Below are 8,633 nucleotides of genomic sequence, written 5' to 3'. Positions count from 1 at the left end.
CACAAGGTCAATGTGAAAATTCTGCCAGTGTTGAGTACTTGTGTCCCAACTATCCATTTGTTTATTCAAGAAACAACTATGGAATGGGCTAGGAGTCCCCTTGAACCCACCATGAGGCTGATTCAGATAAAACCTCTTTAATCACCTCGTCCCAATAAAGCCCCACACTTACCAGTAGACCATAGTCTTCTGGATCCCAGATAGTCTTTGCCATAATTATCCTGGTAAGCCCCTTAAGGGAAGACTAGGGGGATAATTTACAGAATGTGCTGGTGATGTTATTGCTGGAGTCTTCTTCAAGAGTATCTTACCTCCCCTTTCCTTCAAGAAACTCTAAGTCAATAAACTTACTCAGGATGGGAATTAGGTGAGGGGCAGTGCTATTCGATCATGGATACTTAAGTGAAGCCCCTATTTGCTAGGAAATTAGTGGGCAGTTTGGTCCTAGGGTCTATGTGATCTACAACCAGTCTGATTATTGTTCCTACCGTGCTGTCTATTTTAGTAATCATGCCCACTTTGATTTTTAAGTGTTTCTTCTGGACACTGCCTAGGATTCCATTAACCCTGTTGAAATTAAAAAGCCCATTTCAATGGCAAAATTACCTACCTGCATCCCCAGATTACAGGAAACAGTTACTAGAGCGCTTTGAAAAGTCTGATGTATCCCTCACCATTGTACTTCTGAAGCTGTAATGAAGAGAATGTATTCAGAGTCCTCTTACTGGACATAAGTGAAGGATGAGTGAGTAGATACATTTGGTAAATCCATTCTAGCATTCCTATCTCCCCTCCTCTGTTTTATAAAAAGGAATTTCTTGCAACTTTATTTCATTTAGCACTGGCCACCACTGAGTTCAGGTTTTAGACAACTGAGTAAGCAAACTATTAGAATCACTCCCATCTGCTTGAGCACCTGTCAATAAATTCATTTCAGTCTGAAAGTATTCCTCTTTCCCTAGTCTAAGACTCACTGAATGCACTGTCATTGACATTCTTCAGGTTTTTGCCGTATAAATGAAGCAAAGTCTTTTGTCGTGTGAGGCTTCTCCATTAGGGCTTGACTTTGTAACTGGCTTCTGGTTGCCTGCTGGGATCTGACCCTATTTGTAGACACAGAGGCAAATGAGAAGTGATAGAAAGGAAGAATGAGGCAACTTGGCCACCACTTACAAGGTGACTGTCTGAGGCAAGTTCGTTATAAGATCTCCAAGCAAAGCAGGAACATCTCCATCAGATGTGTGGGGTGGGAGACTCCACTTCTGCTTGGAAGGAATGCTCAGTGGAGGGCGGAGTAGCCTAAGTCATCCCAGGACTCCCATATTTTCCCGTTTCAGTTATGGGGCCTTCCATTCTGTCTCAGTTAATGCCCTAATATTGCATGAGGTCTGCTGATGCTGTAAATGCAACTGAACTTTGCAATTTTGCAATCCACAGGATCAAGTTTTATTTTTTTAATGTATTTTTTTATGTTTCTAGTGTACAGCAAAGTGATTCAGTTATCTCTCTCTATATATATACACACATGTATGTGTATGTATCTATATCTATCTAACATCTACCTATCTGTATACTGTGCTATACAGTAGCATCCTGCTGCTTATCACAGGATCAAATTTTGATTCTGATTTTATGCAACCTGGGTTCTGAGGCTAATAACCTAAAAGTTCTCACAGCACGAAGACAGCTCCTGGTTCTCTACTCTTAGCCAAGAATTTGATCTTAAGCCTGTCATCATCTTTCTTTTATGTTCTTCAGCATTTAAAGAAGGGGCTTGTTGCCCAAAGCCTTCCTTTAACAGACACTTCGTAGGTAATCATTTAAGTAACTCTTTTGCCTCTGCATGCCTTAGCCTACCTGGGAAATACTCACTGAATCCTCAGTGCCTTCAGATCCAGCTAAGCCCAGTAGCTATTTCCTTGAGGATCTGTGACCTACAACTATTCATCAGAACAATGTCTGTAACGATCAGAGTTTTTCTTTGCAACTGTACAATTCATTCCAACTAGTTTATCAGAAAAGGAAGCTGTTAAGGGATTCTGGACTGGTCTCCAAAGTTGAAGGAGTAGTTTGTGTAAGAGGAAGATACTTTTTACTCAGGCACAACCCTTGAAATCTGCGTGATTTCATGCTTAGAGATTACCCTGAAAATGCAGCTGTTAGCTCCTTCCCCTTCCCCCAAACATTGCAAAACACATTTATTAAGTAAAGTCTATTCTTCATTAACGGTTTTCTGAAAGTGTAAAATACTCCTACCTGATTTGGGCTTTATTAACATTAACTTTTTTTCTGTGAAAGTTATCAATGAGATTCTTAACTCTCTTTGCCTATCTACCTGCAGATACTATTTTTTTGTCTTCTGTTCTTTTTTGTTTTGTTTTCTTTTCTGCAGTGAAAGCGCGGAGTCCTAACCACTGGACTGCCAGGGAATTCCCTGTCTTCTGTTCTATCCAAAGTTTGTGATTTCTATTCTTACGCACCTAGAGAGATGCAATTTCTCAGGAAATTCTTATTTTGAATTTAATTTTTGTGCCACTTGATAGGACCAGGAATAAAAAAAATATCTCATGTGACACTGTGGGCCACTGTTCCCTGAGTCCAGGATCCTCTTAGGTCATTTCTACCGTAGTTCATGGTCAATACCTTCTCCATACTTGTGGAAAAACAATAAATGTAACAACCACCATTACACCATAGATGCGATAGCATGGGTAAAGGAAAGGAAAGAAAAAATTTTCTATAAGATACGGCAAGCCGGGAGATAGAGGTGGAGCCCACAGTTCTTGCTTTGGCTGGCCTTGCCATTTTCCTCCCCTGCCACTGATTCCATGTTTTGCCTTTCTTTGACTAACACTGTAGTTGGCTAAAGTTCTCTGCCAAATGGGGCAACCTACACCTTTATTTCTGTGGGGCTTAAATCCTTAAATCCTTAGTGGTCCTGCCTGTAAATTTAGTCTGCTGATAATTTTGACCCTTGCACACAATATACAACAAAGGACCTCTGGGGATCTCCTGTGTTCCAGCTGTACTTTCCCAGCATCTATTGTGAAACAGCAGCCCTATTTCCTTTTGATAGTCAAGGTCAGTTAGTAGAACTGTGCCCCTCCCCCATCGCCCTGCACCTGTTTGTTTAGTGCTGGGTTTCTCAACCTCTGTACCATTGACATCTTGGACTGGATAATTCTTTGCTGTGAGAGCTGTTCTGTGCATTGTAAAATGTTTAACAGTATCCCTGGCTTCCACCCACTAGATGCCAGCAGCAACTGTACTCCCACCCCCCAACCGTGACAACCAAGAAGGTCTCAACACATTGTCAAATACTCCCTGGGAGGAAAATCATCTTTTTGTTGAAAACCATTCGTTCAGTGGTTTGAAGAGCCCCCAAGGGACAGGTGAGAGTCTCAGCCTTAGCGATGCCAAAGGTCTCCCTCCGTGAGTGCTGTTCTTTCGTTACTATCACTGCTTGACCAGCAAAACCTATGCTTGGAATGTGGTAGATCCTCCAAATAACAGCCACACCGCAAGTATTGGAGGGCAATTTACCACTAGAGTGTGAAGGGGTAATGCATGCAAGGGACGCTGGGCGGAACAAAGGAATACAAGTTCATTGCATCCATTTTACACTAAGCAATGTACTTGTTATAGTAAATTTGAAATATACAGAGAGAAGGGAAAAAACCTCCATACACCAACATTTGAAGACAAATACTATTCATACTTTAAAAAATAACATATTCTCCCTTATTATAAATATATATATATTTGCCATAAACAGTTTGGAAGATGAAAATGAAACTTCTTGTAATCATATCATTCAGAAAAACCCCCCACATTTAACACTGAGATATACTAGCTTCAGTCTTTTTTTTTCTTTTTTAATTTTTAAAATTTATTTATTTTTGGCTGCGTTGGGTCTTCATTGCTGTGCACAGGCTTTCTCTAGTTGCAGCGAGCAGGGGCTACTCTTGGTTGTGGTTTGCGGGCTTCTCATTGCGGTGGCTTCTCTTGTTGCAGAGCACAGGTTCTAGGCACATGGGCTTCAGTACTTGTGGCTCATGGGCTCAGTAGTTGTGGCTCGTGGGCTCTAGAGTGCAGGCTCAGTAGTTGTGGCACATGGGCTTAATTGCTCCGCAGCATGTGGGATCTTCCCGGACCAGGGATCAAACCCATGTCCCCTGCACTGGCAGGCAGATTCCTAACCCCTGTGCCACCAGGGAAACCCCTCTCTTTTCTATTACAAAGTCATACTTGGTTAATGAAACGAACATCCAAGCATTAGAGGAATTTATACTTTGTTTTTTGTTTTGTTTTTTTTTTGCGGTACGTGGGCCTCTCACCGTTGTGGCCCCTCCCGCTGCGGAGCACAGGCTCCAGATGCGCAGGCTCAGCGGCCATGGCTCACGGGCCCAGCCGCTCCGCGGCATGTGGGATCTTCCCGGACCGGGGCACGAACCCGTGTCCCCTGCATCGGCAGGTAGACTCCCAACCACTGCGCCACCAGGGAAGCCCGGAATTTATACTTTAGAAAGTGAAAATTCTCCATATTCCTGACTCCAGGTATAACCGCTGTTAACATCTGGTGTATTCTTTCTCATATTTTTTCCTATATATAACCCAAATTACATTTTTTAAATTATGAAATAAGATCTCACTCTAAGTACTGTTTTGCAACTTGCCTTTTTCTCCCGATGATATATCTTGAATATCTGTTAATGTAAATACGTAAGTCTATCTCATTCTTTTTTAAAAGTCGATATACTATTCCATTGTATGAGTGCATCCAAATTTAGTTAACTAACATACTGGTGGACAATAAAATAATTTCCAATTAAAAATTTTTTTTATTGAAGTATAGTTGATGTATTGATATAATAATTATATAGGTTACAGATGTACAACACAGTGATTCACAATTTTTAAAGGTTATACTCCATTTATAGTTATTATAAAATATTGGCTATATTCACTGTGTTGTACAATATATCCTTGTAGCTTATTTTATACATAATACATGTAGTTTGTACTGCTTAATCTCCTGCCCCTATATTGCCCCTCTCCCCTTCTCTTCCAATTTTTAAATATAAACAGTGATGCCAGGAGCAGCTTGCATGTATGTATATGTATGTATACATGCATGCACACAAACACATATATTTGCACAGATCCTGGTGCTTCTTAACTAGTCTTTATAAACATACAAACGTATGTTACATAAGTTGTCTATTTTCCAGGGTTGTGTTTCAGTGAGTAAACTTGAGAGATGACATAACATCTCTAAGAAAAATGCAAGCTTGCTTACTGCTTGCTATAAAAGCAGTGGAGTCTCCAGTTCAGTGTTCCTCAGCTGTGATAAAAATCTGCTATGTGCACAGAATCCATCTGGGCTCCTCTGTGTTTCTCCTATGTAACTTGGGGAGCAAGGGAAACCAATGTGACATGATACGTTGCTTGTTGTAATTCAGTTCTTTATCTCTGACCCACGAGGCTTACCTTCACTGCCAACATCCATGAAATAGTAAAAGGCTGACATTAGCTTGTAAGTAAGGTAAAATTTCAGGCCCTGACAAAAGTAGTATATTGTAACTGTGTGAGAAAAACACTAAAGTATTTTTGTCAACTGTGTTTATAATGGTTACATAATTACCCTTCAGATGGATGCATCATAATTTATACAACTTAACCTTGCCTATTCTTATACAGAAAATTGTTTCCAAATTTTGCTAATCTCCAGTATGTTGAATTCACATCTAAGTCTTTGTCTACATTTCTGAATAGCTGCCTAGGATAAATTTCAAAAAGTAGAATTGCTAGCTCAACTGGTATAAACATTTTTGTCTTTTTTTTTTAATTGAGGTATAGTTGATTTACAATATTAGTTTCAGGTGTACAACATAGTGATCCAATATTTTTATGGATTATACTCCATTTAAAGTTGTTACAAAATACTGGCAGGCTTCCCTGGTGGTGCAGTGGTTAAGAATCCACCTGCCAATGCAGGGGGCATGGGTTCGAGCCCTGGTCTAGGAAGATCCCATATGCCATGGAGCAACTAAGCCCGTGCACCACAACTACTGAAGCCCACGTGCCTAGAGCCCATGCTCTGCAACAAGAGAAGCCACCGCAGTGAGAGGTCCACGCACTGCAACGAAGAGTAGCCCCCGCTTACAAGCCCACGTGCAGCAGTGAAGACCCATCACAGCCAAAAATAAATAAATAAAATAAATAAGTTTTTTTAAATGTTAGAAAAAAAGGGCCCTAATCAAACTTAAAACAAACAAAAAACAAAATAATGACTATATTTCCCTGTGCTGTACAATATGTCCTCGTAGCTTATTTTATACATAGTAGTTTATACCTCTTAAACCCCTTGCCCTATCTTGCCCCTCCCTCCGACTCTCTCCCCACTGGTAACCACTAGTTTTTTTTTTTTTTTTAATTGAGGTATAGTTAATTTACAATGTTGTGTTAGCTTCAAGTGTACAGCAAAGTGATTCAGTTAAATATTTTGTTCTTTATATCTGTGAGTCTGTTTCTGTTTTGTTATATTCATTTCTTTTTTAGATTCCACCTATGTGACAACATACAGTATTTGTCTTTCTCTGTCTGACTTATTTCACTGAGCATCATGCCCTCCAAGTCCATCCATGTTGTTGCAAATGGCAAAATTCATTCTTTTTATGGCTGAGTAATATTCCATTATATCACATCTTCTTTATCCATTCATCTGTATTCTATGTTGATGGACATTTGGGTTGCTTCCATATCTTGGCTATTGCAGATAATGCTGCTATGAACAGTGGGGTGCATATATCTTTTTGAATTAGTGTTTTCATTTTCTTTGGACATATAGCCAGGAATAAGATTGCTGGGTATATGTCATATGGTCATTAAATTTTCAGTTTTTTGAGGCCCCTCCATACTGTTTTCCATATTGGCTGCACCAATTTACATGTCCACCAACAGTGTATAAGGGCTTCTTTTCTCCACATCACTTTTAAAAGTCTTAGTACAAATTGCCAACGTGCTTTCTAGAAGACTTGCTCCAAAATATATTCCCATTAACTTTATTGTCTCCAACTCAATACATACATGTGAGCAACATACATTAACGTTTTTCTGTGTATTTTTTAATACCTAGTTGTGATCAAACTAAATTCAACTTTTTTCCACTTAACTAATCATACACTTCTCTGTGTTACAATACCTTAATGCCATTTCCAAATACCCACTTCAGTCATTCATTTATTGTTAGACACTCATTTTTCCCCTCTGTTGTAATGTATCTATAAACATCTTAAACATCTTAAAAGTGTATCTTTGTGCATAATACTACCCTTGATACTGCACAAGATAACTACAAAGACTTAGTATTCAGGCTTTGCTGGCTCAAAATAATATCTATCTACTCGTTAGATAACCAATTTAATACATGAAAAATAGAGATCCCACTCATAGTACTTACAAAAACTGTTAAGTTCACAGCATAAAGCTAATAAAAACTGTAACGAATCTAGGAATAAATCTAATGAAAGTTAAGCGAAACTCTATTTATGAAGGACTTAAAAAAAGGAATAAATCAGGAAGATTCCCACAGTTTGCAGAGCTAATAGAAAACTCATTGTCATAAATTCTCCCTCAATTACTCTATATATTCAGTGCATTTTAATTAATAGATTGACAAGGTTTTTCATAGACCTTGGAAAGCCAATTCCAAAATAGGTAGGAACCAAAGGACCTAGCAGTTCTGCTCCTAGGTATATACTGAAGAGAACTGAAAGTTTATGTTCACACACAGACTTGTAGGCAGATGTTCACAGAAGTATTACTGAGAATAGCCAAAAAGTGTAAAACACCCAAATGTCTACTAACTGATGAATGGATAAACAAAACATATATCTTTACAAGGGAATGTTATTCAGCCATGAAAAGGAATGGAGTACTGATATATGCTATGAGGTAGATGAATTTGTAAACATTATTCTGTGTGAAAGAAGCTAGACATAAAAGGCCACATATTGTATGATTCCATTTGTATGAAACATCCAGAATAGGCAAATCCGCAGAGACAGAAAATAGATTAATGGTTGACAGGGGCTGAGGAGGGAGGATGGGATATGACTGCAAATGGGGTTGGGCTTCTTTTTGGGGTAGAGAAAATGTTTTGGAATTAAATAGATGATGTACAACCTTGTGAATATACTAAAAATCACTGAATTTCACACTTTAAAAGGGTGAATTTTATAGTATATGAATTACACCTCAATTTTAAAAACTGTTAAAACTGATATGAAAGAGTAAAGGCCACTTGCAAAAACTGTGAAGAATATTGTAGGGAGAGGAGGCTAGGGGAACTTGGCCTTCCTGAGATCCAGCCATAATACAAAGCTATAGTGATGAAGAGAATGTGCTATCGGTATATAAACAAATAGACCAGTGGAACAGAACAAGAAACCGAGAGACAGACCCAGGCATATATGGAATCTTGATATATGACCACTGTGGTGTTCTAAATCAGTGGAGGAATGATAAAAGAGTCAATACGTGGTTGTGAGATAATCATTTATTAATATACACATTGATTCCAGGTAGATTAAAAACCTAAATGGAAAATGCAAGTTTTATACTTTTACAAG

Source organism: Mesoplodon mirus (genome assembly GCF_964341445.2).
Source record: "Mesoplodon mirus genome assembly, chromosome: 2".
NCBI lineage: Eukaryota > Metazoa > Chordata > Mammalia > Artiodactyla > Ziphiidae > Mesoplodon > Mesoplodon mirus.
The sequence above is the reverse complement of the archived record's forward strand: the minus strand, read 5'-3'. Positions refer to the sequence as shown.